The sequence below is a fragment of the Ailuropoda melanoleuca genome, chromosome 4, assembly GCF_002007445.2.
Source record: "Ailuropoda melanoleuca isolate Jingjing chromosome 4, ASM200744v2, whole genome shotgun sequence".
NCBI lineage: Eukaryota > Metazoa > Chordata > Mammalia > Carnivora > Ursidae > Ailuropoda > Ailuropoda melanoleuca.
In genome coordinates, this window is record NC_048221.1 from 118,036,518 (window position 1) to 118,062,466 (window position 25,949).

Genomic DNA, 25,949 nt, shown 5'->3' on the forward strand with positions numbered 1-25,949 from the left:
TGCATCACAAATTTTGTTTCCTCATCCTAAAAGCTCCCAAGAAGATAACCTAACACTTTATTTTGCTTTAAACCAGCTCTGGAGTATAACTTAACAGACTCTGCGGTGATTCTGAATCTGTCTCATGTGTCTCTGTATAACACACCGGACAGCACCAACCGCCATGGAAATAAGCCATTCCCAGCAAGAACTGGAGGTAATTTCCAGTGGTTCAGGTTAGCAGACTATTTTGCTGACTTCTCTGGAGTTGGGCTTAGTTTTAGAAGCATCAGTAGGTAACAAGTAGATTAAAAATTCCCCTTTCCTGCTATAAGTAGCTTAATCTTCAGAATGTGTAATCTTGCCATGTAACAGCCTTGAAAAAACATTGATCACTTTCTCAAAGACATCCATGCCTGGTCTCCATACTTAATTTTCCTCCTGATTAAGCACAGGACCCTTCTGCTATATATGTATCACTCAGTGCTCTTTCTCATTGCCAGCCCTAATTTTGACATTTAACCACATGGAGGAACGAAATGAAACTTTTAGAAGGGTTCAAGAACTACGTTTCTTTAAGGGCTTGGTCTCTGGCTGATGACCCAGAGAAGCTTCAGGTTCTGACACACAAGTAAGATGGCCAGTCTTTAGATCTGTGACAGGAGCAGGGAGAAGTATGTACCTGGGCAAAGGCTGGAGCAGATAGCATCCCAGAGAAATACCTCTCCTCCCCCTGCCTATGACCTCCCCTCAGGGCTCAGAACAACCTGAGCAAACAGATGGAAGGACTACATTGTTTCTATTCGTGAATAACCACCACCAACTTGGACAACAAGCCTTCCAGGTTGAACAACAATGAACAGGTCTGGTAATAGTGTTATCACCACAAAGCCAGCTATTTGGGGTGGGACAGGGGTGGAGTGGCTGTCCTCCAAAGGAAAGGAGTGACAGGAAAAGCTGAGGAAAAGGCCAGAGAGGGCAGTGACAGTGGAGTGCACCAGGCTAACGATAAAGCTCAAACTTGCTGTTCTTCCCAATGGGAGAGCCATCCCTCAACTACTCTCAACGAGAAAAACATGCCACAGGTCAGTGATCCCGTACAGCTCGGGCTTGGACTGTCACAAGGGGAAACCTCGCCCTTCCTGACGGGGAGCATTCGAAAGAGCCTTCACACACGTTTGGTGTCTGACCGTGTTACACTGAAATATTCTCATTTGCATTCCGTTAAGCATTTCATTAAGCATTAAGCTTTTAAGTTTGAATGTGTGGGATTAGTGTATGTGTTCCATGTCTCTTTTTTAATGTGTGCAGGAGTCAGATCCACGAGCCACTTTCGTCAGTGTCATGTACTGCCCAGCAGCTAAGGGGGTCCCTGAGCTTCAGTTTCTCCAACTCTAAAACTGGAATAATGATACACAGTACATAGATGTATTATGAAGATTGTATGGAAATGAATACACTTGCTTAGCACATCATTTGGCAGAGTAAGTGCAAAGCAAATGTAAGTTATAATTATTAGGGTTAATGTTATAATAGTAGTTGCAGAAGCCTTGAGGCCTCTTTTCTGGCTCTGCAACTAAGTAGCACTTTGACCCAGATAAATGTGCTAACAGTTTTCTCAACTTTGAAATGAATGGGGGAAATGGCACATTCTAGAATTCCTATCCAGATCTAAAAGTCTTTGACTCTATAGCCATACTATTGGCATGTAAAATAATTATTCATTATGCTGTTAATATTCAAGATATCATCGGGTTTTTCAAAACAACCCGTGGGCCTTGAAAAATGCAGCACTTCAATATTTCAAAGGATACTCTGACTGCTGATGAGACAGTCCATTTTATTGTGGGTGTCTCTATTATTCTGGAGACATAATTTCACTGACAGTTCTTTTCCACTATGCCTACAGTAAAAGTGAAACTAAACCATGAGCAAACTCCTTAAAAAGTGGCCCAACGGGCAGCCCTGCAGGCAACCAGGGAAGTCACCAGTCACCGAGCCACGCACCCACAGGCTACATCAAGGCCCTCACACAAATGGCATACAAAGGAATGGAGGAGTTAGAAACATTTTCTTCTTGTTGACCATTCCAGGTCTTGCAGATTCTTCTACATTTTAAGGAAAAGAAGGGGAGAAACTTCCCAGTGCCAGACTAGCCACTTTTTCAGATGGGCATCTGCAAGAGCACCCACCCCAGGCCTTTAACTGATGTGGTCCTCAAGACCAACTGAGGGAACCGCAGCAGGCCCAGCGCACTCCGGGTCATTTTCAGTCCATCCTCCACCTACAAGGGGTGGAGGGGGTGCGAGGACAGCAGAGCTCCCTCCAGGCAAGGAGCAGAAATTGCAAGACAACTGGACAACCCGAGCATATCTGACCACCCATCAGTCACCTGGGGAAACAAACACACTTTGGAATACACTGTGCTTGTCTCAGGCAAAATGGCTGTTTGGTAAGAACTCTAATCAAAACAACCTGCCCCCCTCCCTTCCTCATGTCCAGGCAATCCAGAAAAAGGAACTTGTTTGGTTATCTCCCCCAGAGCTCTGATTCAGAGGCCTGTCACTTCCAGAGGTTTACCTCATTGATTCCGGGTTCTATCCTCTCCCTTTCCCCTCTTGCTTTCTTAAACATTCTGGCTGGTATTACCACAGAAGGACAAAAGTCCCTGAACCACAGCCCCATTCCAGCATGGTGCCTGCTCTGCTGCTCTCCCGGGAGCAAGCTCCAGTCTGCCGAATGAACCTAAGAGAGAACAGGTCTGTTACGTGGAAGCCAGCTCTCCAGCCCCCAGAGTTGATAACCGGCTGCAGGCAACACTTTTCTAATCCAGGTCATCAGCAAGGAAGAAGGACACTGAGCATCATAAAAACACTAACTTTCCCTTATCTAAACTAGGAAGACCAGGGGGGACTAAATATTTTAGCTTTAAAGTAATGAAGGTGAGTTCGCTTGTTCAAGAAAAGAGCTATAAAATATATCTTCAATGAGTTGGAAAGCATGCCTGAAATCTAGAAAATGCTTCCTCATCTAAATCTAAATATTATTTTGTTAGTTTTCTATATTGCAGATTGTTATACATCATTAAATGAGATCGTTTCCAAAGCTTGACTGGTCAAGTCGGACTTACACATTTCTCAAAACACTTATTTTTTCAAATTTCAGTGGTAAAATCGATTAAAATCAAATCCAGTCATCAGTTCACTTTAATAAGCTCTCTACTTCATAACCTGAATCTTGGCTTTGAACCTAAACACCACAGACCATAAAAATCCCAGACACCAGGAAATCGACCTGCTGCTTCCTAGGTAGGAATAGAGCAGGATGCCTCATTCACCCTTAAAGTTACACTACAACGTTGCTGCAAATGACAGATTCGAAAAAAAAAAAAAAACAAACAAACAAAAAACAGGAAAAATACAAATGGCTATTAACAACAGATAACATAAATAAAATACCTCCTTGAATGCCAAAGGGAAACCAAAATCAAAATTAAAAATTGTCAGTGCCTTGAAACACACACTCACTCTCTCTCTCTCTCTCTGTCCCTCTCTCTCTCTCAAAGTTCTCCAGTTACTTACTGGGGCGGTCCTGTCGCAGACTCCTCACATCAGCACCCTGCCTGTCCAGCTGCCAAGTGCCGGAGCATGCCTCGAGCAGCTGTTTCCTTCAGGCTGCAGCTCTGTCTTAACCAGTCACATGCGCCTCCTGATAAACACTGCGGCCGTGCCAGGAGGTCAGAAACTGAAGATCATTATTCTCCTAATTCGCAAGCCTCATAACCCCTGAGCTGGCTCAGCCATTTCATTAGCACGCAGAGCAGTGCATTCCACAATTTGTTTTCTTTTAGTGGCAAACCCCAAACAGCTGATAAGTCACCCTTGGGCAGGTCACTGAAAGTGGAAAGTTGATGTGGGAGGGAGGGGTGTGCAGGGGCGTGGGGGGAGGAGCTGGCCGTCCTGTGCGCTCTCATCTTCCTCAGGTTTTCAGTGGGGCTCTTGAACAGCAAGAAGGAACCAGAGACCAGCACAGCAGGTGGAAACCGTGCTGCGTCCAGGCGGCCCTGGACGCCATCAAAGGGCTGCTCCATCTTGGTTTCGTCTTCTCAGCATCCAGGCTGCCGTTTGTGGAAAGAGCCGTAAGAGTGGGCAGCCTGTTCTGAGGAAGGTAGACTAACAGCCAGAGAATGGTTAGGTTTAATTGCAAAGGCTGGGGCTGCTGTGCCACACGATGCTGGGGGGCAAACGGGTGAGGGGTTAAGGAAGAATATCTGAGGCAGCTTTGTCTAGAGAGCCGATGGAAAGGACTTTCAGGTAGCTTAAGACCGAGCTTCCGCACACTGCAGTTATCTGTTGGATCGTATCAACATTTTGGGGGCACAGCAGAGCCGTTGAGATTATCAGCGAGGGAATCAGAGTGGAAACAGAAATGATCACAAGATTTGCAAGCCACTTTACAGAGGCGCTGCTGCCCCCTTTGGTGCTAGGAAGGGGAACCATCCTGCTCTTTCTCGTGCTGCCCACGAAGCTGGCAGACCATCTGCGTGCCTGGCTGAATTCATACTTCTCACCTTAGCTGATTCTTGATTTTCCGCCTCTCCAGGGAAAGCCTGTGGACGTTCTGACTCTGGACAGCACCTGACTTCTTGGTAGAGTGAGAGTGCCACTTTCTAAAAGCAGGGCCCAAGCAGGGCAGAGTGCAGATATGACAGGCAGTCAGCTCATTTGGCCAACTGGAGATCCAAAAAAGATTTTAAAAGGTTAAAATGCCCCAGGGGATTTCTGCACCCTAAGGAGCCTGTTAAACTGTCAACCTTGATTTTTAATAAGTGAGATCTTACTCAACAGAGGAGCTTGTGTGGGCAATCTTTCATATCTGGGTTTTGTCTCATAATTATTTACAGAATTAATTAAACCAGAAGTTTCCCTCCATACGAAGGATATTTTTCCAGAATAACAACAACAACAAAAAAGACCAAAACCCCTCAGTCTTGCCATTCTTTCAGGGGACTAATTTGTTACCAACATGTGGGTGACTGAAGTGTAAAGAGAAAATTTTTTTGCGTGCTTCAAAACATACCCCTTTTGTTCAAAGTTAGTAATAAAAAGAAACTACAGATATTAATGTGCTAAAATATGTCACCTTCATAACCCTTTCTCCTCATGTGACAACCATTAATCAGAAACAGAAAAGGAGCCCTACTGAAGATTTGAAATGTTATTTTGATTTATATATGGAAACTTTTGTGATCTTATGGCATCCATCAATCACTTTATTTGCAACTGGTGGTGTTAATTATTCTGATGATCCATTGCATACTACATAATTAATGAGGCAGAGGCTTCTGGAAACCCTTCGGTGACCAATTAAAAAAAACAACCTCAGGAAAGGTAAGCATAGAATTTCTCTCATTTTATTGGGAGAGAGGAAGGGATGGACCCCAAATCATACATGTCAAGTGAACTGTCAACACAGACCAAGATCCTGGACCCCTCTGGAGTGTCACCAAGGTTCCGCAAAGACACTCTCCTAGCCTTGCAAAGAAATGGGGCAATCCCCCCTTTCTGCCCCAACACCTATAGGTACCAATCTTCTCCTTCAACTCCAAAAGAAGTGCCCTCCTCCTGCCAAAGGCCATCCACCCCCGGGCTTTCTGTCTCACCTTGGGACTCCCGCCTGTTCAGGATCCTTGGCTAACAATCATGCCTTCTTGTCCACTCAACTTCCTCATTATCTAAATATACTCACATTATTTTTACATCCTAAAAACAATCTTTTTTGATCTTTTGCTCCTTTAATTACTGCCCTAACCTACTCATTCCTTTTCTAGGTGAGCTTCTACAGAAACACTTCTTGCATCCATCATCTTCATATCCCGTTTACGTTGAGCCTGCTGACAGTCTGGCTCTTCCCCCAACTTCACTGAAATGCTTTCCCCACGTCACCAAAGACCAATGCTATTGGACACGTTTTTGCTTTTATCTTACTTGACCTCTCTGCTCCACTTGACCTAACAGACCTAGCACTCCTTAATGTGTTCTCTTTTGGCTTCTGCAAAATTTCATTCCTACCTCTCCTTCAGCCTCCTCTGTGGACTCTTCTAATACCTGCTGTTCTCACATGTAAAAATCCCCTCTGTTCTTCCTGTTTTCTAACAGCTCTCATATATCTTAATTTATTACTGAATGACTACAATAGTTTCCTGATTAGTTGTCTTGCTTCCAAAAGTCGGTCTCTGACCTCAATTTATTTTATTTTTACATTTTTGTACTGAAAGCCTCTCAAAAAACATGGAAGAATCTTAGGCATCTTTGTATTCCCAGAACCTATGACAGGGCTTAAATCCTTCTTTTGTACATTCTGTTACTGTTGGATTTCTTACTCTGTGTTATAATTAAGCCTTAATGTGTTTATGTCTCATCCAAACTTTGACAACCTTAAAGAAAGCCTGTGACTTATTCATTTTATATCCTGCAGTGCCCAATACAATGTCTCACCTGTAGGAGACACACAGCAGAAACAATGCTGAATGAATAAATGAATGATTAAAGAGAAAGATCTTCTGTTTATTCCTCTCAGAAATGATATAAGTTTACAGAAACTGATTTTATATTAGACCACCAAAAAATCTTAAGTAATGTCCCCCCCAAAGAAATTATTTTCACCACATTCTATGACCACATTGTAATACAACTATAAAATAATTGCAAAAGTGTAAGTCAAAAAAGAGCCAAGCTCTTGGAAAATTTTTATGACTCTTTTTTAAGAAAATAATTGATTGGAAAGAAATCAAAAAGGCAATCACAGAATGCTTAGAAGATCTCAGTAATGAGAATACCACATATCCAATACTGTAGATAGAGCCAAAAGAGTTAATTAGAGGCAAACTGACCCAAGAAGTTGAAAAACAACAGATCGATAATCATGGAAAAATGTAAAAGTTATTAAGAAATTGTTTCCAAAAAAGTTTTTCATCCAAATTACTTACACAATCAAGGTCTCCCTGAGATTCAAGCCACAGATCGTTCCCAGGCTGTATACAATGTTCAAATGGACACAAGTAAAAGAAAGCTAACATAATACCTCTGACATAAAAACAAACAAAGAAGCTGATAAAGCATAATAATGGAAACCACAGACTAACCTCACCTATAAACATAGTTTACCCAAGAGATGTAGAAAACTCTGAATATTAAGGACTGCATTAGTATGAAGACATGATGGAAAAAAAGCCTTTGAATTAGCACAAGAGTACTCTTGAAAAGTCTTTTGAAAAAATTCAATATCAATATTTTTAATTAATAAAATGGAGTTAGAAGAATTTTTCTTGGCATGATAAAGATTATCCCAAACCAAACACAAACGTCATATCTAATGGTATAGGAGTAGACATATTAACATTAAAATCAGAAACAGGGAAAGGGTGCTCATTGTCACTACCACCACACAGTGCTGTTCTGGACATTTGAGTCCTTGCAACCAGACAAGAGGAGAATTAAAAAACAAACAAACAAAAACCAAAAAAAACTAAAGAAGCATTATGGGAAAGCAAGAAACAAAATTACCGAACTTGCATATGTTATAATCATTTATTCAGTAGAATCAACTTTTAAAAATGTTTTAACTAACAGACACATGAAAAAATGTTCAAAATCATTAGCATCGGGGAAATTCAAATCAAAACCACCTTGAGATACCACCTTACACCAGTTAGAATGGCAAAAATGGACAAGGCAGGAAACAACAAATGTTGGAGAGGATGTGTTGAAAGGGGATCCCTCCTACATTGTTGATGGGAATGCAAGTTGGTACAGCCACTTTGGAAAACAGTGTGGAGGTCCCTTAAAAAGTTAAAAATGGAGCTACCCTATGATCCAGCCATTGCACTACTGGATATTTACCCCAAAGATACAGATGTAGTGAAGAGAAGGGCCATATGCACCCCAATGTTCACAGCAGCATTGTCCACAATAGCTAAATCGTGGAAGGAGCCAAGATGCCCTTCAACAGATGACTGGATTAAGAAGTTGTGGTCCATATATACAATGGAATATTACTCAGCCATCAGAAAGAACGATTGCACGACATTTGCAGCAACATGGACGGGACTGGAGGAGATTATGCTAAGTGAAGCAAGTCAAGCAGAGAAAGACAATTATCATATGGTTTCACTCATTTATGGAACATAAGAGATAGCAGGGAGACGGTACAAGGAAGGGAAGAATGAAGGGGGGGTAAACAGAAGGGGGAATGAACCATGAGAGACTATGGACTCCTCAGAGGGGAGGGGATGGGGGATTGGGATAGGTCGGTGATGGGTATTAAGGAGGGCACATACTGCATGGAGCACTGGGTGTTATATGCAAACAATGAATCATGGAACATTACATCAAAACCTAAGGATGTACTGTATGGTGACTAACATAACATAATAAAAAATTATTTTAAAAATAATTTAAAAAATAAAATAAAAATGATATATAAACACACACAAATAAAAATGTTTTAAATAACTAGAAATGTCAGTGAGCAGTCACAAAATAAAATTAATTGAGTTTCCTACATAACAGCCTAAAACTGTTAGAAAATGTCACGGAAAAAAAATCTCATTCAGAATGGCAACAGTAATTACAAAACTCCTAGGAAAGACAGAAAAGTGAAAAAAATATAAAGACATTTTTAAAACTCTACTGTGAAAATAGGAAATATTTCAATAAATGGAGCATTCCATGTTTTTCCAGGACTGGAAGACTCAACACTGTCAAGATGTCAGTTCTCTTCTACTTAATGTATAAATATAATTACATTTTGGTTAAAATGCCAGAGATTTATAAAAACAGGTCAAAAAAGGGGTACCTTGGTGGCTCAGTCGTTAAGCGCCTGCCTTCGGCTCAGGGTGTGATCCCAGTGTTCTGGGATCAAGCCCCACATCAGGCTCCTACGCTGGGAGCCTGCTTCTTCCTCTCCCACTTCCCCTGCTTGTGTTCCCTCTCTTGCTGGCTGTCTCTCTCTCTGTCAAATAAATAAATTAAATCTTTTTTTAAAAATAAATAAATAAAAACAGGTCAAAAAAGAAATTCTGAAGTTTATGTGAAAGAATAAAAAACTGAGAATGGTAAAGAAAATTTTAGAAAACAACAAGGTGGGTGGGGGGTACTAGGTCTTAAATAGGCTGAAAACATCAAGAATTAAAAGTTTGATTCTGGTGCCAAGAGAGGTAGACCAGAAATAGAACAGAAAGCCAGAAATATAAAAACAAGTACTATATTAAAATTTTTATTTGTTAAATATGATATTTAAACCCAGTGGGAACAGAATGGATTATTTAGTAACTGGTTGAATAGTTAAGTATTAGGAAAAATAAAATAAAATAAAAATCAATTATTACCTCACAAAAATAAAATCAGTTATTACCTCATACCGTACACAAAACAATGCCTAGTGGACAAAAGAGCTAATGTGAAAATAAGACCACACGTGAACTTGAAGAAAATCATGCGGTTGTTTTTATAATCTTAAAATTATTTTAATTATTTTAATTATTTATTTTAATTTTAATTATTTTAACCATGATTAAATGCTTTTATCATGAAAATTATTTTAATTATGATCACAAAAGCAGAAATCATTTAAGAATGCTTTAAATATATAAATAAATAAGATGTAAAATTTGTGTATATCAAAAATAACCCCACCATAAACAAAGTTAAATCACAAATGACAGAATGAGATTAAAAAATGAAACCTGTAGGGTAAAAGGTTAATGGCCTTAACATATAGTCTTTACCATTAAAACTAGGCAAAGATATAATAAAGACTTTATTTACAAGAAAAGAAATATGAATGACCATTTACATATATATATGGGAAAAAATCCATCTTCTTAAAAAGGAGTACAAATTAAACAATGACAAGATACCATTTATTACCTCTAAACTTGACAAAGATAAAAATTGATAATCCCCGATGTTGGCAGGAGGTTTTGGAAAATGGCACCTTTATACTTTGCTGGCAAGAGTATAAATTGGTACCACGTGCAAGAAAAATAATTCTGTGATATATAGCAAAAGCTTTTTAAAATGTGAAGACCCTTTAATTCATCAGTTCCTGTCCTAGAAATATATCCCAAGGAAATAAAACGGATTTTCATATGTGCAGGAATGTTTCTCACAGCATTGTTTACACTAGTGAAAAATTAGAAACAGTCTATATACCAGAAGTAGTTGAATAAACTGTTATACATTCATAAGACTTAGCACTATGCAATCATCATAATGTTGTTGAAGTATATTAACGTGGAAAAATGTTCAGCAGAGATTAAGTGGAAAACACAAGTTACAAAACAGTTTATTCAGTATGATCTCATTTTTCTAAGAAGACACGTGAACATATGTAGAAGTCAGAAACATTATACAGTTGACGCTTGAACCATACAGGGGTTAGGGGACCTGACCCCCCACACAACTGAAAATCCTAATATAACTTTTGACTCCCCAACCCGTAACGACTAAGAGCCTTCTGTTGACTGAAGCCTTTTCCATAACATGAACAGACAATCCACGCATATTTTGTATGTTATATGCATTATATACTGTATTCTAATAATAAAGTAAGCTAGCGAAAAGAAAATGTTAAGAAAATAATAAAGAAAATACATTTATAGTACTGTATTTATTAAAAAAAAAAATTCCATGTGTAAGTGGACCTGTACGTTCAAACCCATGTTGTTCAAGGGTCACCTGTGTATCAAATTTTAACAGCAGTTATTTTTGGGAGTGGGGGTCAGTGTTTCCCCCCTCTTTATGCTTATCACTTTTTTCCTACTATTTCTATCATAAATGTGTATCAATTATTCATTTGTAAATGACATCTTTTTTATATAAAGAGACCTACCAGCCATACCTAATTGCTTTAATCATCTACACACAAAGGAAAAAGCCATAAGAAATGTGATCAAGAATTTTTTTTCCCAGAGCAGCAAAGCCTCACCATCCATTAATAAGGTCAGACACTTCTTCCTAAGTCTCAAGTCTCTATGCTTCTGTTCCTGGACCCAATATTGGACAGCAAGTTGCTGGAAGTGGTGGAACCACCAGGTTCACAGGAGGCAGGAAGAGGAGAGAAGTAGTCTTGCTTGAGCACCTTGGGTTCGGAGATGCCCTGATGGGCTTTTATGCCTACCCGAGATATACCCTTAAGTAGAAATTCCCAAATGGTTTCCATCCTATGCATACATGGTCAGCGAGCAGGAACCTTCTCTCCCAACTGCTCCCTGGTGAAGCTGCCCATCTCTCATTCTCCTTGTGCCAAATTCCTGCTCCAAATTGGTGACACACCACCTGCTGGTCAATTTGAGGTACTAACGCCATACTGCATAGCCACCCCCACCTCCCCCTCCTTTCAGTGGACCTTTTACAGGTTACTTCGTTATTTCTGCCTGGTCATCCCTTTCTCAGATACATACACTTCTTTCTTTTTTCTCCAACATTTGTCTAAGTATCATGGAGAATTTTCTCTCCCACTCTTGTTCTTCCCCTATTCTTTGCCTTGAGCCAAAGTAAACCCCTAGATACAATCAGTTCTCCTAAGAGTTGTCCTAGCTCCATGCCTATGACAAACAGAAAAAATTGTGAAAAAATCAGAGAGTAGAGTTTTTAATCTCCATAGCCCTTGAACAAAGCAAACCATTGTCAACAAATGAAAAAATATAGTGTCTGTGTTCAAAGTGCATTGTATTTAAGGATTCACCAAAGCCTGTGACAAAAATCTCTGCTCTCAAAGCTTACAGTCTCTCTTGGAGAAAATGAAACATGCAGAAAGCCATGTATAAGGAATTATAATTATCATTTATCATAACAATTAGTACCTATTAATATTGTAACATACTAATATAGTATTAATGATATATAACAAGCTAACATCTGTGCAAAATACTCATTTAATTCTCACAATAATGCTCTAAGGAAATGCTATTGTTACTCTGATGATGACCCTTAATGTGATTAACCAGCCTGCCCACAGCTAGTAAGCTGCAGAGAGAGAGACATACAGATGCAAACGAACCCAGGTCTTTCCGACTCCAAACCTTCCACATTGACCGTTTTCACCCAACTAAATGATTTAGGATCCATAGAAGTTTTCATAGACTTGCTCTTCTTCTAATTAAACCTGCTCACACTCGCGCACAACCACCAAGTCAACTGTATTGCACTTTGGGGTCTAATTTTTGACATTAGAACAGCAGTTGTAATTTACTGATTTACAAGTGAATCTGCTGACACAAGCCATTCATAAATTGGAGATGGGCTGTATAAAAATAAAAGGAGACTGAATCAGGAGGACAGCGTCTATCAGAGGAAGCCTGTGCAGAAGCTGTTCCCACACCCTGTCTGGGCTTCTTCAGCATCTCTGGAGAAATCCCCAAATTTCTGGACTAATCAGCCCAGTTTAAAAATGGACCTCCTCTTTTGGTCTCTTTCTTTTATCTCTTTTCTTTGTTCCTTTTTGTAAAATTTCGTTTGTTTTTTTAAAAACCCCTTGCATATTAGTGTCATTGCATTTACTTAATCTAATTCATTTAAATTTACCTTTCTGGCAGATTTTTTTCCTCTATCTAATCAACTTCTTAGACTAGGCTAGATTTCTAGCTGAAGCTGGGTTCAGTACACATGAGAAGGAAAAGTTAGCATCCACGACACAAATCATCTTACTTAGCATAATTACTTACTTAATAAATTTTTCCAGAAGTTTTATTTCTAAACCCTGATTTGACGGCAACTTGCATTAATCTTGAAGATCTTACCCCTATAAACCACAGATGAGTGGTCAAATTAATCTGAATCTAAATCTCCTAACATACCACTGCTGCTTTCAGAATTTAGTTCTTTTTTCCTTTTTTTAGATTTATTTATTTATTTGAGAGAGAGTGTGCATGTTGGGGGAGAGGCAAGAGGAGGGGGAGAGAGAGACTCTCAAGCACACTCCCCACCAAGCACAGAGCCTGATGCAGGCTAGATGCCAAGACCCTGAGATCATGACCTGAGCTGAAACCAAGAGAGAGCTGACTGCTCAACCCACTGAGCCACCCAGGTGCCCCCTCAGAATTGTCTTAGTTCTTGAGGAAGTCACTTAGAGGAAAAAAACAAAACAAAACAAAAAAACTTCCTAAGGCTGACTCTGTGCATTTTTCTGAGAATCATTTAGTGTGCAGAAAATAATAGAAGGGCAATTTCAGATTTATAATTTCCTTTCTATTCAGATTTCAGCATCATTGCTGTTTTAAAGGAGAAAATACAAAGCTGATTCAGGGGAAATAAGGCAAAGAAAATATTAAAAAAATTTTTTTCTCAAAATGTGTGACAGCTAAATGCATGAGATGGGCACAGTTTGATCTTTGCAGGAATCATAGGAAAAGAGCCGTAAGAAGCTCCAAATCCTCTCTTTCTCATATGAGAATCTGAGCCTCTCCTGCCTTCCTCTCCCCATCTTCCCACTGTGGCTCTACTCTCCACGTCTGCTAAACTGTACTGGGTTCATACCAGAGCCCACCAGTCTTGGCTGGAAGATGATGCTCAGTGTACGCTTTCTGAATGGAGGAAGGAATTTTTACACCATGGTTGTAATTATAAAACAGCCATATTATTTTGCTTCTAACTCCATCCGCTAAAATTGTGCGTGCAGGGATCCCCTGGTTTTGGAAAGTTCAAGTCATGCTACTTCGCTTTTACAATAAAAGAGCTGCATTACACCTGTTTTTGCTAACTGACAGAAATTTAAAAAGGGTGAAAAGCAAAAATAGTGTTCAGCATTTGGCAGTGAGCTCTCAAGAGAGGCAGGGCGCACCCCAGAGCGACGAGTGCGGCACCCCAGGCGGAGAGTGTGGCGCCACCAAGCTCCTTTCCCAGGAACTACACTCAGCATCTCAGTATCAAGCGACCATAGCTTGGAACTGTGTGAGCATCCGTGCTTTTTGTCGATTTCTGTTGTGCATCCATTAGTAAGATGTGATATCAGAAAAGACTAAGAGAGGTTATTTTTGGAGTGTGGGCACGCTCAAAACATTTTCCATATAAATAATAAATTATTAATATAAATAAATTAATTGCTTCACTGCTTTATGCCATTTCAGCTTACAAAAGGTTTCATAGGAATGCTCTACTTTTGAATAGCTGGGGAAACCTGTAATTCTAAACAATGTCAATGTTCTGCATAATCACTTCCGCTCTTCACTTTAGCACATTATCCAAACCCAGCTAGCTGACTGCAAGTCCTACTTTCCAGTCCTTTGTGCCAAACTCCTTGCTCACGTTTTAATCCAACCATCACCACCTCTAGGTTATAAATCTGTGAGGATTGAGCTTCTAACCTCATTTCCATATCCTTTCCTAAAATATCATTACCTTTATCACACACTTCATTACACATTGCCATGATTTACTTACACTGTGTTTGCTCAAACTTTTGGCTGCAGTCTTGGGATTCCTTAGAACCTTTGTGTATAGAAAGCCTTTGGATAAGCTATTCTTCATCACGACTGCCTGGGAGAACACAAAGGCAACCACAGACAGAGCAGGAACCCATTGAGTAATGAGGAGCTAATATTACTGCAACCGGATTTTCTGATCTGTAGGTCAGAGGGGGTAAACTAAGAAAGCACTTTTAGAAGCACATAAAAATGTGGTAGGAAAATTTCCAGTTTTCCTTCATGTTTTAATTAGACAGGAAGTTTTTGTTCTCAGGGCTTGTCTTTGTGTTGCCGTTCTCGTTAGTGAAAGGCAGTAGATTCATGTATGCTGCGCTCAAACTCTCAAATTGAGGGGCAGGTGGAGGGGAGAGGTCAGAACTGAGAGTGGGTGTTGTTTCTTTAATATAACCACAGGAAGTAAGAACTTCTTGGCTGGGGGAGATAAACACAGGGTAGTGAGAAATCAATGCAGGGGAATGCGGGCTAAAACAGCTGAAAAATACCAGCCTGCACGATGAGGCTTTGATTGATGTTTGAATGCCTATAAATTCTTTTTAAATTTATATTCTAATGGTCAGAATAACTACATTACCACATGGAAGAATAGTCTTGTTTCCTTTTGCAAACTAGGAAAAGCAGGACTCGTAGTTCCTTTTTTACTTTATAAAATAGTTAAGTTTAAAAAGCTATAATGTTCATTGTAGCAAATCAAATGATACAAAGATAGACATAAAAAAAATTTAGTAACCTCTCTGTCCTATCCACTCCCATCTTGCCAAGATAACATACACTATGAAAAGTGTATCTCATACATACATATATGTATGGGGTTCTATTTTTTCCATTAAAAAAATCTGTATTTAATTTTTTCCCCTTACTGTATCACGGTCATGTATTTTGGCCCCAAGGTCAATAATAGAGATTTATTTATTTAGTTAGTTATTTTAAGATTTTATTTATTTATTTGACAGAGAGAGAGACAGCCAGCGAGAGAGGGAACACAAGCAGGGGGAGTGGGAGAGGAAGAAGCAGGCCCCCAGCAGAGGAGCCTGATGCGGGGGCTTGATCCCAGGACTGTGGGATCACGTCCTGAGCTGAAGGCAGATGCTCAAAGACTGAGCCACCCAGGTGCCCAATTAATAGAGATTTAACTTAAACTTTTTAATAGCTGCGTACTTCTCCACCGTGTAGTTATATCATACTTTATTCACCCTATTAATGAACATTCAAGATGCTCCCAATTTTGTGCCAGTATAAACAGTGTTGCATAAAACATCCTTGCCCATATACCGTTAGTTTCTGGTGTTTTTAATTCCATAGTATAGATATCCAAAATGGGGATTATTGAGTTTGCAGAATTATTCATTTCACTATACATTCCCAGTTATTTTCCCAAAACTAACTTAAAATCAATGCAAACATCCATGGCCTTAAAAAGACTGATAAATATCAACTTAGAGGATCAAGATTTTAATCTGAGAAGCATTAAAAATTTTCCTTTCAGAATTATGTCCCATCAAGTATATTAACTAAATCATTTATGTTGAAGATATTGGCTTGTTTTTCACAAATAATAATAGTTTTTTAAAACCAAAATGTTTTCATCAAATCGACTCAAAATGTGTCAAAGTTAAAAGTTGGAGCCTATTTCCCTCCAGCTAGTCCTTTGTATCTTCACACATCAAAAATTCAACAACTCTAAAGGCCATTCCAGTTGTAGAATCAATTGCTGATTAATTTTTTTAAATTACGAGTGAATGTGAAGTGATATGTTACGAAGAACAAAAATGTTAATGTTGGACTAAAAATGATTCACTCTACTTTCAAAGGACGCAGTGGTGCTAGTGTGGAAAAGGGTCAGTCAGAAACTCACTTGTTTTGGTTCTATTCTCTGGACTGGCCTTCGTAACTGAAGAGCCAGCTCTTCCCCATGCCATCCCCGCGAGACAGGAATGGGGCCCGCGGTCCAAACACAAGGATATGAGTACCCGCCATCTACAGCTACACTCCTCCTAGTGGGGGCTGTTTTCTAAACCCACCTCTTCAAAATTACATGGTTTTGCCATGTCACCTGGTTTGGGACTTTGGAGTGAAAAGTTCAGCAACATTTTTCTATATGTTTCACAGCCTATCTATTCCAACTGATATGGCTATAGCAACCAACACACTCTAAGACACAAGTGACCAAGCATAAGGTTCCTGCCTCAAGAAAAAATAAGTTACAGTCAACATAAATTCAGGGAAATTTGTTCACATCACCAAAGCATTCTTTGTTTTAGAAAGCCACTCAGGGGCGCCTGGGTGGCGCAGCGGTTGAGCGTCTGCCTTCGGCTCAGGGCGTGATCCCGGTGTTGTGGGATCGAGCCCCGCGTCAGGCTCCTCTGCTACGAGCCTGCTTCTTCCTCTCCCACTCCCCCTCTCTCACTGGCTGTCTCTATCTCTGTCAAGTAAATAAATAAAATATTAAAAAAAAAAAAGCCACTCATTGCGGGATTACAAGAAATGTGTGCACCCCTGGTGCATTAAAAATGGCATTCGACCAAACAAAATTCAATTCATATTATTCAAGAGCACATTTATTAAGTAAAATAAACATGAGTCCAATTTTGGACCCAACTTACTAGCCCAGATGGTCTGTGTCCTTTCCTTCGGAACAAAAAAGTGGGCAAGCAATTCCTTGCTGCCTGTGATGGACAGGTTATTTCACAACCCCCCTCCTCGCCGGGCTTAAAGCAACCTGCTAAAAATAGCCCCTCAGGGCTCACATTAACGTCCTTAGCCAAAGGGCCAGGTGAAAATATAAATTGCTTGAAATACGTCCTGCACTCTAATTCCATAGGACCACCATTAGCTGAAAATCCCCGCTAATCCTCCTGACAATTGCAACATTTTCTCTTTTAACCATTTTCCCAAACTAGTAGGAGAGACAATGTGTTGAGTGTTGAGAATGTTGACACACTGGGGAATTGAGAAGTCAGGATTCTCATTCCCTCATCAGCCACTCACCGGCTTAACCCTTTAAGTATAAAATTTCCCAATTGTAAAAAGGAAATGATAATGCCCAACTGAAAAGGTGGCTCTAGGGGTTGGGAAAATGTGCTGTCTTTCAGGATTTTATCCTCTAAAAATACTCAACAAGTGCACAAAAATAAATGTTAAGACAAGCTCAGTGAGACACTTGTAATCACAAAAAAAAGGGAAAATAACCTAAAAAGAAAGGGAGGTTGATCAAAATAATCACAGTGCATTAATTCAATGCTATCTACATCATGCAGCCATGAAAAGGATTAAATGGGAAGATGGCTTTGCTGTAAGAAGTGGAAAAAGCAAGCTGAAAAAAAAATCACTATGTATAAATGATTGTAGTTTTAAGCCAAAAAAGAAACCCTCCACTATGTATTTAGTTCCATTTTATCACATCATATGTTTTCAAATGCACAGAAAATATCTACAACGATAACAAGCAATAAACATATACCCACTCTGAAGAAAACAAGAGGGTTGCAAGAGTTGCAGAGTCTTTCCTTTTTTACACTATTCATTTTTTATATTGAGTACATTTATAATAAACCTGTGCTGTTTTTATAATTAAAAAGTGAAGACAATAAAGAATGCAATGAGAACTAATCACCATAAAGCACTTGACGCAAAGCCTAGTGGACTTGGATGAATGGTGATTCTCACAGTTAATTCTGTCCAGAAACTACAGAACTTCTTAACTAAAACGAGGTTACAGAAAGCAAGCAGACCTAGGTAACGTGCAGCCAGTTATGCTCGAGTGTGAACATGATCCGTTTTATTTTTTAAGTGACTGTTTATGCTCTTGATTGTGGGGATGGCTTTGTGGGAATCTACGTAAGTCACGACATCAAACTGTGTATTGCAATATGTACCTTTTACGATACGTCAATTATACCTCAACAAAATTGCTGAAAAGAGAAAAAAAGTGGAGCTTAAATTTTCAGCAGTAATAAAATGACAGATGGGAGAATGAGGTCAGAATGAAAGGCTTCTGAGGTGTTTGTGTTATTCAGAAGATGTCGATATGAAAACATTAGCATCAGACTTTGTTACATCAAATAATGTCTTTTCTGTGCAACCACTTACAAGAAAAGAAATAGAGGACATAACTTCCAAAACACCAGAGGGGAGAAACTAGAATAAGGAAAACTTGAAAAATCCAAAAGAAACAGGAGAGGAGAGAAAAAGAACATTAAAAAGAAAATAATGCTATTAACTCTTCATAGCATCACAGGCTGTCTGAATGCACCATTAAAATGCAAAGACTATTATTAAATAAGAAGCAAAAGGATGGATCCATTTTTAATCAGTTCAGCTCCACAGGTGTAGGGCATGTGTGTGTGTGTGTGTGTGTGTGTGTGTGTACAGAAAAGATCAGATATCTTCCCTCAACTCAACCTTTTTGAACTGCTTTTCTGAAGCCTTGAAATTAATGGAAGGAAAGTTCTTTATACCAAAAATAACAAAAGGAACTGACTTGGTTGGGAGGGGAGAGGGTGAGGGAAGTGTAAGGGAGGCAAAGACAACTGGCAAATAGAAAGCGTGTTTGTCCGCCAGGACCTCAGCAGAGGGTACATGGAACGCACAGAGAGCTGTCAAGAGGGTACCACTTTAGGCCGCCCCTCCTACCTACAGTGAGGCCCTCCAGCCAGCGTGGGGCTCACCACTGAGACCTCTAGCTCCTCTTCTTGGGAGGAGGTCTGAAGGTAAAGAGGCCTCCCCTGCCTGGCTGGGCTAGCACTCTTCCGAGAAATGTGAACTCAACACAGCCACGCCAGACGGGACAATTCATCCATTCTTTCATGGAATCTGCAAAACTGGGTAGATGGTTCTAATCAATCTTATCTGGAAAACAGATGGAAAATTCTTCCCAGAAGTGAATTCTTTCGTCTTATTCCAAAAGGAGGCCACGTGGGTCCCCGGGCTGTGTGTGCCTGGCAGCGCTCTCCTGGCCTCTACTGATTTGACACGTGCTGGGGCTGCCGTGCAGGCGGTTATGGGGGAGACCCCCAGTGACTAGGGATGGTCAGTCCTACAGTCCCCTGCCCGGGAATGGCAGGCACCGCCACGTGTCCTTCCCTGCACAGTTACCTAGGAATCTGACCACTGGGGTGCTAACAAAGAAATCAAATCAGATGAAGAACTAAAAGACAGACAAACCACAAAAGACTCTTGATGATGGAGAACAGACTGAAGGTTGCTGAAGGGGAGGTGGGTGGGCCATGGGCTAAATAGGTGGTGGGTATTAAGGAGGGCACTTGTGTTGAGCACAGAGTGTTATATGTAAGTGACGAATCACTAAATTCTACTCCTGAAAATGAAACAAAACAGAACCCGAAAGACAGGATTTCTCCTACCAGCTCTGCCTGGATAGTGAGTCTGTCTACCCCATTACCATTAGGAGTCCCCCTAATCATCAATAAAGTGGGAATGACAGTATCTGTCTTGCAGATTTTTCTGGAAAGCTAATGAAATGAAGTACTTTGAAACCCATACTATATTGTGGAAATGCAACGTGTATTCATTTCTTACATCGGTAAGACAGCTTTAAGGCTTCATCGTACCTTTGCCTACATAACATCATTGCCTAGAGAGGAGGCTAAGGAGTTTCAGCTGAAGTCTATGACGTGCCTAACACGCCCACCCTGAGTGACAACTTCATCTGCCCCTCCTGCCTTGGGAACTTCTTTGGTATTCTGGGCAAAGTTCATTGGCCCAGGGATGGGCATGTGATCCAAAGTGGAGTAGCCTTAACACTTCTTTTGCTTTGGCCACATTTGAGTGTTTCAGGGATGAACATCTGATTTGATTCAGGCAGATGGCTCCCTAACCTATGAGTCACTGCCCCATGCTATTCAGACATGAACCAGAACATCCTTTTTCCATTGCCAAATCTTAAGATACAAAACCTAGAACCTACTAGCAGTCACATTTTCTGCTTTCCCTACACCATTCGAGGAGCTGAGTAGGAGAAGAGGGCTGGTGTCAACCTTCAATTAATTCTCTAGTTTTAGGTATAAAATGCCTGCCCTCAGCTGGGCCCTATCCAAAGACCAGGGTCCCCAGTCTACACACCCCATGTTTTAACTTCTTGAGAGAACAAGCTGCCAGAATCCTGGTATGGTGAGAGAGGGGCACTCTCCCGACTGTGTGAAGCTGGGGAGGGGATCTGGAAAGCTAACTGCTCCCCCCACTTTTTTAAGATTTTACTTATTTATTTGTCAGAGAGAGGGCACATGAGCACAAGCAGAGGGAGCGGCAGGCAGAGGGAGAAGCAGGCTCCCCACTGAGCAGGGAAGACCGAGGCAGGACTCAATCCCAGGACCCCGAGATCATGACCTATGCTGAAGGCAGAAGCTTAACTGACTGAGACACCCTGGCATCCCAAGCTAACTGCTTTTTAAGAGGATTTCAAACCAGTCCTCCTTGAATTGGCCTCGTCTTCACCTGTATTTCCAGGGGTCGCTGGTGCCACTAATTCCTGGGTCTTGGAAGGGTTCTCCAGTGCAAATTGGATACTTTTCTGATTTCTATTGTTGAATTAGTAGTCAACTATCTGTTTTCCAGCTTTCAAAATATTGTCACTGTGGATTTGTGACTTAAACACACAGACACACCGAACCCTGTGATCTCGTTTGAATGGGATCTCAGAAAGCAGAAGAGGAGTTCAATGTTTGTGTTATATCCTTCTTTCACTGAAAACTCAGGGTCTGTACAATACACTCCTCATTCCTCATAATACTCAACCCTCTTTGGTGGTCCCTGTGGGCCAGGCCTACCCCAGGCTCTCTACCGTGGCCACCCTTCCCAGTCTTGTGCTCCAGATTTCAAAACTATCTCTCTTCCCATATGATTTCCTATGTTACAGGATTACATACACAACCCAACTTAGAAAAGAGCAGATTACCCAACTTTATGTTGAGGTATCAGGGGTTGACTTGCTCCTATCTGGAATAGTTAATAGTTTTTGAAAAGTGACTTGTGTTTCTTCGTATGTGTGTGATTTCAAAACTCATGTATGTTCACCACAAGCAATTTGGGAAGTATAGAGAAGCACAAAGAAGAAAAATAAGATCAACTGTAATATCACCATTCTTAAAATTTTATTTTCTCTTTATATGTATGCCAACTTGCAGAGAGTTGGTCCCATTGATCCTCCTCTGGCTTATACCTCAAGGAATTTATCATTAAGTTGATGAAAGAAGAAACTCCTGGAAAATGAACCAGCCAGGCATCTAACGACTGAATAAAAGAACTATCACCAAACATCATGTGACAGCATGTTACAGCAGTCGGAAGAGGGCAATGCCCCTGAAGACAGGGCAGATGTGCTGGGTCTGGAAGCCTGTAGGATTTGGATCGAGAGAAAGAAGGGGGAATGGCGGAACCCTAGTTGCCTAGATCAGCACAGGGAAATCCACAGAGAGGACGACATGTTCAGGCAAAGTTAGGAGACACGTTGTTGGCCAGGGTCAAAATAAATAAAATAAAGCAAAAAAATAAAATAAAATGCTCTATTACACCCGATGGCCAGGTGTGTAAGACATAGCTTCACAAGCACGAGCCTCTCTTCTGAAAACTGCCCCCATCCTCCGGATTAGTCCTGTGACTCTTCTTTCAAGGTCATACAAGACTAGACAAGGTCATACATGACTAGACAAGGAATGGACTTCTGAGGCAAGTTTAGGCCTCAGATAATTAGATTCTTTCTCAAGAGAATTTGGAACGGAAAGGAAGAGATGTATCCATTTCTATCAGTGCTTGAATGAAAAAGACCTTCAAACTGAGGAGCAGATGGACATCCTCCATGCTGTGCTTGGGGAGGTAGAGGCAGGAAAAGCAGCAGGGGTGGGGGGAGGTGAGAAGAGCCTCTGAGAAATGGAGGTGGAAACCACCGCATCACAGTCCAGCATTCATGGCCTCAGGCTCCGATCACCAAGTTTCTGGAGGGAGGCCCCTGCGGTTCTCCACTTCATTTCTTGTGCTTCCATGACAGTCACGTTTTCTTATAATCAGTGTAGCTACACTGAATGTGTTTCCATTCCCTGAACCTTGGCTAAGATCCCAGGCCGTCTGCAGGCTTGTGTCAAGAGTTTAGCTAATGGATACTAGCCCCTCACACAAGGGCCTCCCTAGATAACAGCCTGCAGAGTGACAGGTGAATGTAAGTTCCTGAGAGGACTTCCCTAAAGACCCTTGGATAAACAGTCCCGCCTGCCTCCCAGGGCCTTCCCTCGTGCTACCCTTCGGTAAGACCTGGTGGGACTCACCAAAAGCCACACTTCTGGGTTTGAATTGACCAATCTGGCCTTAGTCCAGGAACCCCAAATCATGCCACCGACAGCCTCTAACAAAGGCATGTGCTCAGGTCCTGTGCCTGCACCTCGCCTTGACCTCCTTGTGTAGCCCCTCAAGGTATGCAGTGTGCTTCCTCCATGACCTGTAAGGAGTCAATCTCTCTACTTCAGTTTCTGTTGTGGTCTCTGGTTTGCTCACCAACCAGCAACTCTACAGGGCTCTACTTAACAAATGTTAACTTAAGAAAATATAACACCCTCTGAGACAGATTATTCTCTCAGGAGAGGTGAGTGTGAGGGAAGGGGAGAGCCTGAGGGAAGGAACTCAGCTGGACGGCTACTGACAGAGTCCTGGATTTGGGTAAAGAGGACCCAGAAGGGAAGCAGTAGTGACAGGAAGGGAGGAACGGAATGTGAGACACATTTAACAGGAAGGATGATCTACTGGGTTACCAGGAGGTGAAGAACAAGATGGAGGAAAGATGGCTCCAACCCAGATGGGATGATGTCACCATCACAGGAAAGAACACAGGGAGGCTGTGAAGCTAAGGGAAGAAGGGTAGGATTTTTATCTTGGATGTGCTAAGATGGAAGTGATGATGGAACATCAAGCAGAAACATACGGACAGATACCAGGTGCCAGAATGCAGGCTACAATTCCGTCAGAGTAGAGAAGCAAGTTCAGAGTTCTTTACATATGGAAGCCATGAACGAGCTCTCTGAGGGAGAAGGGATTTAGAGAGAAATGGAAGACAAGGACCTCTGGTAAATGGCTGCATTTGAGGGCAAAGGAAAAAAGAAAACACTCATCAAGATCGAAAGAAAACAGGAACAATGTGGCAGCTCAGATTTTAGGATGTTAAATGGTGCAGGGATCGTGAGGAATAAAAGTGGAAAGACGTTATTTCCTGCATCATCGAGAAAGTTTCTGATATTATACTTTCAGTGGGGTCGAGGACAGGGCAGCTGATCTTATGTGTTTCAAATCTTGAAAAAGAAATGAGAAAGCAAAGGTGTTACGTGCCAGAAGCCACACTGAGAATCTCAGGGGTGGAACTCGAGAATTCAGATAGGCAACTCGTGCGAGGAGCGGGTTTGGGTAGTTTGGGCTGCAGTTCCCATGGCAAAGAAAAAACGTGAAGATTTTAAAGAAAATGTCCTAGAAGCCAAAGAAATTGAGAGAGGGGATCCTGAAGAAGGATGGGTTCATCAGCTGGGAGGAGCAGGTGTCGTTTCAGATACAGAAAACACAGATGTGCGTGCTCCAGACGTGGCCTGCCTCTTTGAGCAGCACACGGTACAGCACCCACCCTTGATGTCTGTTGGCAGACCTCCATGACCAGAGAGACAGCCCCAGCTTCCAGCCAGAAGGAATGACCGGAAGGCGTTTCAGAAGAGAGAAGTCACAGGAACACGTTATTCTCCTGGCCTAGACTCCTGTTCGTGAGCTACGTACGTTATCTCCATTCACCTCTATGTCCTTGAATTCTCGATTTGTGAAACCAACCAGTAGTCCTTGACTGGGCCTGAGGCCAGTTAAGGCCTCACTTTGCCACCCACTCTTCATTTACTAGTGATGAGAAAAAGCCATGGTCCAATCTGCAGGATCCAAGAGTTCCCTCCTCTTTCCCACCCGGGAGGCTGCAGGGAAAAACACAGATCCCAAGCAGAGTCTCTCGTGCTGTGCCTTCCTTTCCCCTCCGGACAACCGAGCAACTGTGCACGAGTCTCTGTCTCATGGGCCCACATATTCTCCTTCACTGCAACCTTTCTCTCTGCCTTCCTCTCTGTCAAATGTTACTTAGGAAAAACTCGCCCTGTTTGGGAACAAAGAAAAGATCCTGGTTATGGCTACACATGAACAGCAGTGCTAGACATACTTCATCCTTAAGGAAAAGGCAAATCCAAGGTTCGACATCCAAATGAAAAGGCTGTCTCCCCCGACGGGTCATAGAGGTAAGGCAGCCTCCTTAGGAAAGAATCCCATCTGTTCCCTCATTCTTTGGTGAATTTGCTTTCCTACCGACATTAAGGGACAAAATAAGTATGATATATCTTTTATACTTGTTCCCGCACCCAGTAGGACACCTGGCACCTGCTGGCCCCTCTAACCAGTGCTTGTTGCTTCAGATATAAGGTGATGTGTGCCTTGATTTAGCATATTCTTTTTTTGTTTTAATTATTCACAGATTATTAATGTATTAATGTAATGTAATTATTAACATATTATTAATGTATGATATAGTCCACTAATGTAGAAGTGATACATTAATAACTATATTCCATGATAAATGCATTGTAATAATTTAACTAATACGTATTTATAAAAAATGATCATGATTTAATTAGGAATAATAATTTAATGCAATATATGGTGAATATAAAGTAAATACACTGTAATAATTTCATTGTAAGTACACAGTGTTTTGTGTTTTTTAAAGATTTTGTTTATTTATTTGTCAGAGAGAGAGCAGGAACAAGCAGGGGGAGCTGCAGGCAGAGGGAGAAGCAGCTTCCTGCCGAGCAGGGAGCCCAAAGCAGGGGCTCAGTCCCAGGGTCCTGAGATCATGACCTGAGCCCAAGGCAGACGCTTACCAAACTGAGCCACCCAGGTGTCCCCAATACATGTATTTTAGGTGCGTATACCCCGTCACTATTTATGACTTTGTTCCTTTTTTTTTTTTTTAATGACTGTGTCTATGGGAAAAATGGAAAGTGAATTCAGAGGGCCAAGAAAATTCTTACAAACAGGCTTTTGGAGCACTACCAATTTGTAAACCATGAGTTATACGGTCATTATTTACACTTTAGATGTCTTTAACTTTTATTTCGATTTTCGAGTTTTCTGACTGCTTTCAATCTAGCTTTCATAAACAGACCCTCATGGAATAAGAAACGAACCCAAACTATGATGGGTCCTGGGGGCTGGACTCACTGCCAGGACTTCGGGGTGCTTGTATCCAGCTGTGTGCCATTGGTGGGACCACAAAAACCTACAGTCTTTTAGTGGGATCCGCTTCCTCTGGTTCTATTTTTGTATCCCCACATTTAGCACACAGAGCTATCTTTATCTCTCCAGCTGACTGGCATGCGAGTCCCCAGGGCACTGGAGTTATACAGGATCATTGAAGCATACTTCCTACTCTTCAAATAAGACAATGCAGAATGCCGAAAAGACATCAGCAAGC

At 41.2% G+C, this 25,949-nt stretch overlaps 1 protein-coding gene across 3 annotated transcripts in view; it reads right to left on the reverse strand.

Moving 5' to 3' along the window:
• The window catches only part of RASGRP3 (RAS guanyl releasing protein 3), a 101,884-nt gene that overhangs the window by 68,613 nt on the left and 7,322 nt on the right, over positions 1-25,949 (reverse strand). The window contains exon 1 of one of the 3 annotated variants that reach the window (XM_011229801.3): positions 3,561-3,867. The exons of 1 other annotated variant lie outside the window; for it this stretch is intronic. The gene's annotated coding sequence lies outside the window, so the exon portion shown is untranslated. Of the gene's footprint in view, positions 1-3,560; positions 3,868-25,949 lie in introns of those variants that run through there. One more of the 3 variants, XM_011229799.3, reaches the window with a different exon arrangement.